We start from the raw sequence: 10,043 nt of genomic DNA on the forward strand, positions 1-10,043 counted from the left end.
TACCATATATAAAGCTGTCCCCATCTCTAATAAACGGAGGCTCTGACAAATGTAGCATGGCCTTCTTCTTCTCTCCTAGCCCATTTATCTTACAGATAGTGCCTCTCCGGGACCCTGGAATAACTGACCTGCCAGACGGGTTTACTAACCCTAGACTGGTGACCCATCAAGGCAATTACACTTGTCTTAAGTTTTTCTTTTGGGGGCAAGATCTTGTGTAGCGCAGGTTAGCCTTCCACCTCCATACCTCCATTTCCCATTTGTAGTGATTTCAGGTGTGCACCACCATGCCTGCCCCATAATGCATGTACAAAATTGTGCATGCTTGTGTGCATGAGTGCGTGCTTGTGTGTGTAGTTAGCAGTGTGTTTTGATCTACTTGAGATTAGTATCATTTCTGATGCTTAAATCTTCTCTTTTGGAGAAGGAAGCAGACACTATTTTTATCTCACACTAACTCATGCTGACTCACCATTACATCTCATTTTTTTCCCTCTGTTATCTGTTGTGAGAAGCCTTCAAGAGTCCATATGTGTAAGTTATAGGAAAGAGAGAGCTGGAGCTAGAACTAGAGATAGAGATAGAAAGATAGGTATGTATATATTTATTTCTCTCTCATAATACTTATCTCTCCTAATATATATGCTATATTATATATATATTATACATGGAGAGAGAAAGAGATGGCGATAGAGAATAAAGAAGGGAATGAGTCACTTGCTTGTATTTGAGCCTGATTACTGTCACTTTGTGATCATGCCTGTCTGAGAAGCATCTCAGGGTATGTTGTGACATAGCTTCTCCTAGGGTATGGTAGCTGTTTGAACTGCTAACAGTTCTGTGCTGTAGACTGCAGGGCTTTGTTCCAGAACCTTAGGGGTCTGGGCTGCAATTCTCCTGCAAATGCTTGGCAGGGACTTTAGAGTGTCCTTAATGACCACAGATGTCTCTAATATTATTGAGTCTGCCAGCCCATATGGCCAAGCCATAGGGCCCAGATCCTATAGTGCCATAGAGCTCCAATATGTTCAGAGTCTCCCTCAAAGTTGGCAGCCTTCCATGTCGTCTGGAAACTGAGAGGGACAACATCCCTCCCACACAGCACATGCCACCTCCGATGCCCAAAAACAAGTGATCTCCATGAATAAATGTGATGCTGTCAGTATGACAGACAGACCTTGGAATGTCAGGATGGCTGAATCCTCCAAATGACATTGTGACAAAGCAGAAGAATTAACAAACCCAAGTTCAAGACTTCAAGTGTGCTGCTGCCCAACCCATATAACTGGCAATGTCTGGTCATCTTTGGTGGGTCCACACTGGTGGCTGCCCCGAGGATGCACTTACCTGTTCTAATGCGGGTACTGATGAGGCTGGCGTGATAGCTGCAGTGGCCGCACCACTGTCACTGACTCGGCTTGGTTTTGATTGGTTCTGCCAATTGATAAGAAGGGACCTATGTATCTTTGGTGTTTGCCATCTCCAGTGGCCTGTGTGTCCCTTTGCTTATGTGTTATGGGATAATGTTTTTGTACACTGTGAAGGTATGTCTCTACAAAGGCACCTTCCAATTGGTTTAATAAAGCACTGAACATCCAACAGCTAGGCAGGAGAGAATAGACAGGACTTCGGGCAGATAAAGGAACTCCGGGAAGGAATCAGAGAGGTGGGTATTTGCCAGTGAGATGTGGAGGAAGTGGGACTTATGGTACTGAGGAGAGGTAATGAGTCACATGGCAGAACATACATACATACATACATACATACATACATATACATATATATATGTTAATTTAAGTTTTTTAAGAGCTAGTTGGTAACAAACCGAAGCTAAGACCAAACTTTCATACTTAACAAAATGTCTCCATGTCATTATTTGGGAGCTGGTGGTCCAAAACAGTCTGGTTATAGCTATGCATACAGCTATTCTGGCAAATGACCTGTAGTCCCCCTTCAGTAGGATGGGAGAAATGCTACTTTCAGTATTTTTGGCATTCTTTATCCATTAATGGGACCTTTCTACCCTTTGTATATGGGCTTTGGCTGGAGGACTTGAGGACCGTTTTGTTTTCCATGGCAGCGGTAGACACACTGGCCCATGATCACAATTGAGTATTCCCGTCATGGATTGATTCCTGTTCTTGTTGATGCTTCTCTCGTCTCACCATTTAGTAAGGTGTTAGACAATATCTCATCTTTCCTGTCTTAACTTGCTCAAACACCGACCACTTCCATCCAACTTTTGCCCAGTATTCCAAATGTATTTTGTGTTCTTCTGCTAACCTCTTACCACAGATGTTATAATTAATCTTTCATGCAATCAGTGCTGGTTTGGATTTACCCACTGTCTTAGTTAGGCTTTTTATGGCTCTGAAAAGACACCATGACCACAGCAACTCTTTAACTGTGGTGGCAGCTTACAGTTTACAGGTTCAGTCCATTATCATCATGATGGGGAGCATGGCGGAATGCAGATGGATGTGGTGCTGGAGTAGTAGCTAGGAGTCCTACATTTTACAGGCAGCAGGAAGTCAACTGTGACACCAAGAGAAGCATAAACAAAGGAGATCTCAAACCCTGCCCCCACAGTGACACACTTCCTCCAACAAGGCCACACCTCCTTGTACCACTTCCTTTGGGGGCCAATTTCTTTCAAATCACCACACCCACAGTTTCTGATTGCTTTCCTCCACATTCCTTCAGACTGTACCATCCTTTCTTTCTGGGATTTCTTTGTTGCTTCCCAAACCCCATGCTTTGCTTTTGTGAGGAATTAGTTGCCAGTGCTTTTATTTATTTATCTGATTGACTTAGAACCCACGTACAGCAAAGTGCACAACATTAAGTGTTCTGTGCAGTAAGTTTTCCCGGAGTGGGCACTCCCGGTGGCCTTGGAGCAGCAGTGGGCACTCCAGGTGGCCTTGAAACAGCTCCTCCACAGCTCTCTCCTGCCATCAGCTGCTCTCAAGGACCACTTCTCACTTGCCTCACCCCAGAGCGACTTTCTGTGTTCTTCATTTTAAATCTAATTTTATTGCCATTACTTTTGAGGTCCTGGGAATCAGGACCTAGCCTTGAGAAAGCTAGACAAGCACTGTGCCACAGAACTAACCCTTCCCATTTTTAAGGTTTTAAAAATAAATGGATATTTACGTCTTATTTAGTGTTCCGTTTCTGGCTTTCTTTGTCTGTTATGATGCTTGTGGGATTTACTCCTATAGTGTCTAGCAGTAATTCATTCTTCCTTTTATTCTTTGTCCCCTAAACATCCCACGGTTTCTTGGGTCACTATTTTACATGTGCTAGTCAACAGTTATTCTAGGGTGTGAGCATTCTGCCTATGGTCTGACTAGCCTGGACAGTGGAAGAACTATGTTTTTTTTTTTCTTCGAGGCAGGGTTTCTCTGTAGCTTTGGAGTCTGTCCTGGAACTAGCTCTAATAGACCAGGCTGGCCTCGAATTTACAAAGATCTGCCTGCCTCTGCCTCCCGAGTGCTGGGATTAAAGGCGTGCGCCACCATTGCCCAGCAGAACTATGATTTGTTTGGGATTGGTCTGGGCATTTGCTGCCACACAACATCTGTCTTCATCCCCCTGTGCTTCATGTTAACTTTGTGTGTGTGTGTGTGTGTGTGTGTGTACTTATATGTTTCTACAAGTCAACTGATTCTTGTGTTTGAAGGCTTGAGGGTAGATCTTTACATTTACCTTAGCTAAATCCATTTGTCTTAGGGTTTCTATTGCTGTGAAGAGATACCATGATCATAGAAAATCTTTGTTTGTTTCTTGAGATAGGGTTTCTCTGTGTAACAGCTTTAGTTGTCCTGGAACTAGCTCATGTAGACCAGGCTGGCCTTGAACTCACAGAGATCTGCCTGCCTCTGCCTCCCAAGTCCTGGGATTAAAGGTGTGCACCACCACTGACCGGCACCACGATAATTCTTATAAAGTATTTAATTGGGGTGGCAGCTTACAGTTCAGAGGTTCAGTCCATAATCATCACGGTGAGAAGCATGGTAGTCACAGGCAGGCATGGGGCTGCAGAATTCTACATCTTGATCCAAAGGCAACAGGAAGTGAACTGACTGTCAACCTGAGTGGAGCTTGAGCAAAGAAGACCTCAAAGCCAGGCCCTACAGTGATACATTTCCTCCAACAATGCCACACCTTCTCCATCAAAGCCATACCTCCTAATAGTGCCACTCCCTTTGGGGGAATTTTCCTTTAAACCACCACCATTGTTTTCTTTGGGATTTCTCTTTTGCAGCCTTGATTTGAGTTTCAGCTTGGGAAGTAAGAGGACCCAGGTAAGCCATGGAACCAAGCAGCCTGGTTTGCAATCTCAGCAATGTGATAGAGAATTATTTACCTTTAAGGAGCCTTAGGACCTTTATTCTAAAAAGTTCACTGGTGTGGACTATTATTTTAACTGGGAAAAGATGTGTTTGTTACATTTATGTTTTAGAATATTAGTTTAAGTGTGTTACATTTCCCCCCTCCTTTGTTAATGATGAAAAGATGTGTTGCATTTGCATTAATTAAATAAGATTAACTTGTGTTCAGAGAGGCAGGGTTAGCAACTGGTTGACAGAAAGTAGCAGGGATGAGCTTAGATTTTTTTTTTAGTTGTGGCAGTGTGGAAGGGAGTGGTTTCTGGGGATCCCAGAAAAGAGAGAAAGTTAGCCTGTTGCTACTCTAACTCTCTGAGCTTGCAGATTTTCACCCTAGCCTTTGAGTTTTATTAGAATGATAGACATTTAGTTAGAACTATCTTTAGTGGCAGCAACAGAGCCATTGTCCGGGGGACCAGAATTTCTTCCAGGCTGTGGCACTAGCGCAGGGTGGCTAGTGGCTTAAAGCTCCGTTACTGTGACAATAAAACAGCGGAAGGGCTGCCCTTCAGTCTCTGGTGTCACATCTGACACATAGCAGTCACTCCATATGTGTTTGTTGGCCACATGAGCAAATGAGGAGGGCGGTGCCTCTCTGCGGCGGGACTGTTTTGAGCGTAGATAAAGTATCTGCTGGGTGCTCAGTGTGGAGAAGACAGTGGGGATGGGAAACCCAAGGCAGATATTATCAAACTACCTTTGATAATATCGGTACTCTGCAGAGTGCTTCACAGCTTTCTGTCCTTTCTAGAGCGAGAAGGATAAACCAACAATTCTGGGTCTGTGTGTGCATTAGGATGAATTTACACTAACTTTCTCTTGGCCCTCACTCCCTATAGGACTCCAGTCTGCCCAGGCTGCATCTGGACTTCTTGGCACCATACTCTCCAAAATGGCAGCAACTTGCTGTGCGTGCTCACTTCCACCTAATTAAATTAGTTGAAACGAGTGCCACTCAAAACCCAGTTGCTCAGTGCCAGCAGCCAGCCCCGAGGTGCCCGGTAGCCACACACAGCTAGCGCAGCCCACAGAAAAGATCTGTGACATTTCCATGACTGTAGAAAACTCTACCGGAAAGGGCTGGCCCCCAGTGAAGCAGCAGAAAGCATATGGCGTGAGATGGGATCACGAGGGGAGAGGTTTAATTATAACTGAGCTAGCAGGGTCCTGGGTTTCACAAGGTGGGGGGAAAGGGCAGATGGTCATGTTGAAAGATGGACACAGCTCTGTGACAGAATGAGGCACAGCATAGCACAGCACTTGGGTTCTGGAATGCCACAATTTACCAAGCAGAGTAGCAGTCACGTGACCTCCCCAGACCATCTCCCATCTGCCAAAGGGCAGAATCGCATTGGTCTTTAATAGGAAAGTAGAATGTGCTTAGCAGCAGGTAGATGCCATAGGGGAACCAGGCGCTAGTTGTCCTACCATTAAGGTTGTGACTTGGGGCTGATGGGTTGATGAGAGCGCCTCTTTCAACAGTTCCTTACCCGCCCCCACCCTGCGCTTTCTCTAGGCCATAGATCTCTATAGTTCTTCCCGGAAAGACTCCAAGGATTGGACTCATTCATTCCCAATAGTACCAAACCTTATTTACCTGTGTCCCATTTCCAAATTTGCACAATGACTTGACACTTACAGCCAGAAGGAGCCCTTTCTTCCCAAATCTCTGCCTGAAGCAGTCCCACCGCTGTCTTTTGTATTATTTTAATCATATGTGTGTGAGTGTGTCAGCATGTGGGTATATCATGTGTGAGCAGGGGTTCATGGAAGCCAGACTGGAGCTGGAATTACAGGCAGTCGTGAGTCACCATCGTGGTTCTCTGGTTTTTTTCTGGTACATGCTCTTAACCGCTGAGTCATCTCTCCTGTCCCCGCACCTTATTTTTGAGATAGACTCACTAAGTAGCCCTGGCCAGCCTGGAACACTCCGTGTAGACCGGACTGGCTTTGAGCTCAGAGATCCCCCTACCTCTGTCTCTTGAGGGCTGGGATGAAAGGCAAGCTCAAAATGTCAGAATTCATCATAATTCTTATAACTTCCGTGTTGAGGGTCTTCTGTGTGCTAGGACTAAACCAGCCACTTTGCATAAGCTGCCACATGACTCATGTTTTTTTTTTGTGGAGGAGAAAGTTGGGGTTCAACACGGAGTTTCCTGCTACCTCCGCAGAGAGCAAATCTTGAAGGCTTTCCTTCAGGCTGGTCACCCCATCTGTCTCTTTCCTCCGGGTAATCAGCTGGTCAGGTCTTACCGTGCCCCATGGGAATTGTGGGAAGGAGGGCAGAGACCGCCATGTGAAGACAGAGGCCACAGGACCCAGAAAGAAAGAAAGGCGCTTAGTTCTTGGAGCAAGTAAGAAGTTAAAAGTGAGCAGGAGTGGGGCGGGCTTGATGTGGGGTTGTGTGTGTGTGAAGTGTGCATTCTCTGAAGGTTTTGGACATAAAGGAGAGGGAAAGCTTTATTTATAGTTGAGGCAGCTGGGGAGTTTTAACGGTGCGGAAGGAAGATACAGGTCAACCCAAGGCTGGCTTCTCGCTACGACACAACAGCTTCTGCTCGCGTTGGGCTGCTGTCGTGTCGATCTAGGCTGGCAGGAGTCAGAGGACAACTTAAGTCAGTCTCCTCTACCCCGTGGGTCCTGGAGACCAAACTTAGGTCGTTAGGCCTGGCATTGGCTTTTACCCACTGAGCTGTCTTGAAAGACATAGAGTTAGGTTCTTTTGCACACGTATTTGCCTAAAACCAGTGAGTTGTGTGTGGGGGCCATCATCCCACTTAACGCATGCTGAAACCAACCAAAGGTTGGAGAAGCGAATTTTCCGTACCATAAACCATGGAGCTGGCATTTGAACCCAGGGCACGTAAAACTCCCTTCGATTTTTTTTGAGGGAAACTTTAATATCCTTTCTGTAACACAGGACTTTAATCCAGTCATTTGTAACTTCAAGAAGTTCCTGGTGTTTGTTACTAAGTTTTCTAAAGTGTTTCTTCCTTCACAGTGGGTTGAACTGGATGCATTTACAAAGTCTTGCCAGCAGGTGGCGAAACAATACCAATAACTCAGGACTCAGAGCCGACCACTTTCCGGGAGGAAAAGCTACTCAGACCAGCTTGCTCAGCAGGCTGGGTGTCTGGCTTAATTTTGTGATTTCTGGGTTACCACCTCCTCCAGCATCTTCCACTTGGGGGCTTTTGTAGGCACGCTAAGGTTCTTAGGATAAAGTCCTTTCAGCGTAGTCCTTGTCTTCGCAGGTGTCCTAATACCCTTCTCAACCACATTTGTCCCCACTGGCCCGCCATCTGGTTAATTTCATCTTATCTTTGGGAACTTGAGAGTTACCTGCAGGGAGTCCATTTCTGCCCAGGGTAGGTGGGATCCCTTCTCTGTGTGTCTTCCTTTCACAGCACAGGTCTCTGGGGTCCCACTCGTCTTTGCTTGTCTGCCTTCCTGCCAGGCAGTCTGTTCCCTTAAGGATGAGAACTGTGTCTTGGCCACTCCAGTATCCACCCGGTGACAGTTCGAAGCTAAAAAGCATCAAAGCACAAACGAATGAGTAGGTACGCGCTCTCTGTAAGAGAGACTGCTGGGGTCACAGGATGAGGGTCCGGCAGCTTTTGCAGAGCCCCAGAGTTCGGAGTCTTTTGTAAACACAGGCCAGGGTCCTTGCCCAGGGGACAATGGCTGTTATTGCTCTCTAGGGTAGGGAGTTTGTGTTTTCTGTCCAACCGTTTCTCGCTTCCTCACAACAGCTTCTTGGTAGCTCCTTAAATACCCCTAAGGAGGGGCGCATGTGTCTCAAGACAAAAAAAAGGAGAGGGTAATTTAAATGAGTGGAAAGAAAAAATGCATTTTAATTGCATTATTATACTAATTTATATCTCCTGTCTGCCTTGAAAAAAGTGCTTTTTTCACAGTGTGGAAGCACATTAGGGAGTTGAGACTAATTGCTTCAGATGGCTGCTGAGAGACAATTGAGCTTTGTTTGCCTTGCTCTCTAAGCAGGTGGGGGAATAGGCTGCATTCCCAAGGCCAAGGGCCCCCAGACCACAGCTGCAGTGTCTGCCTGGTGGGGTACTGGCACGGAGTAGATGCTCAGGTGGGGCTGGCACGGAGTAGATGCTCAGGTGGGCACTGGCACGGAATAGGTGCTCAGGTGGGGTTGGCATGGAGTAGGTGCTCAGGTAGGGTGGCACTGAGCAATATTGGCTAACTACTTTGCATTTTATGTTCAGAACTTTTGGTGGGGGTTATCTTTGTATTCTTTCTCTCTCTCCCCCTTGATACTGTGACATGGAGTGTTAGGTGTGAATCTGAAATGTTGCCCACGGATTGAAGTGCCAACAGTTTTCCCTGCAGCTGTGACACCTGAAAGTAAAGCATTTAAAAATATATTTCCTTTTATTATTGAGGGGGAATATAATCAGCACAACTACTTTATGCATCTTCCTATGTATGGTTTATTTTATCACAAGTTTCCCAACTTTTATTTCAAATTGGGCCTTGGCTGGAACTCAGTCCTTGTTTGTTGGAAATGATCTCAATGTAAAATGGTAGTCTAGCTCAATCATGGGTTGACAATTGGATCCTCTTAATACTTTGGAGACATTTATGCAGCCCCCTGACCATTGATGGGGAATTCTGTGCCAGTGCAATGATAGGATTGTGGGAAGTTTGCCCTTTACCTCTAGTGAGTGGTGGGTAAGGTCTTCACGTTAGATAATCTTTACTTTCACTACGATGGATGCTGTAGCTTAGACCTTGGATATCCCCTAAAGGCTTGGTCCTCAGGCTGATGCACTTAGGAGTTGCTGGAACCATTGGGAGCTGGGGCCTACTAGAGGAAAATACATTACTAGATGCGTGTCCCCAAAGGGGAATTGGAAAATGGCTCCTTCCTCTGTCATACTCTTAGCTTCCTAGTTTCCAGGAGCAGAGAAGATTCTTGTTCTTGCCAGGGGGACACCGTGGCACCGTGCCGCTGCAGGCTAAAAGGATGTGGGACCAAGTGACCACAGACTCTGAAACCACGAGTCAAAAACTAAACAAAGCTCACCAAAACAACCCCCCCTGACTTTCTTCTTTAAAAGCTGCCTCATATGCTGTCTATCATAGCTACGGGAAGCTGACCAACACAGTGCGTCTGTTAGGCTGAGGCGTGTTTAACCGTGTTTGCACCCTCACTGTGCTTTCTCTCTCTCTTGTCTCCATAGTGCCTTTTTATATAGTTTTGTTTCCTTTATTTTGGAATTTTACTTAAAACACATTATTTAATAATTTTTATTATGTGACCTCATTATCTGTCTTATTGAAGTTTTTGTTAGTAGAAGCAGATTTATTCATTTATTTACTTCTGAAGCAGGGTCCTGCCATATACCTTGGCTCATCTCCAATTTGCTGTGGAGCTCATGGAGGCTGGCCTTGAACTTGTGATCTTTCTGCTTCTGCTTCCCAAGTGCTAATTATAGTTTTATGCTACCATGTGTAGCAAAGCAGCCTTTTATTTGCTTTAAATGGTGGTGGCACATGCCTTTAATCCCAGCACTTGGCAGGCAGAGGTAGGCAGATCTCTATGAGTTCGAGGCCAGCCTGGTCTACAAGAGCTAGTTCCAGGACAGGCTCCAAAGCAACAGAGAAACCCTGTCTCAAAAA

The sequence above is a fragment of the Microtus ochrogaster genome, unplaced genomic scaffold, assembly GCF_000317375.1.
Source record: "Microtus ochrogaster isolate Prairie Vole_2 unplaced genomic scaffold, MicOch1.0 UNK12, whole genome shotgun sequence".
Classification (NCBI taxonomy): Eukaryota; Metazoa; Chordata; class Mammalia; order Rodentia; family Cricetidae; genus Microtus; species Microtus ochrogaster.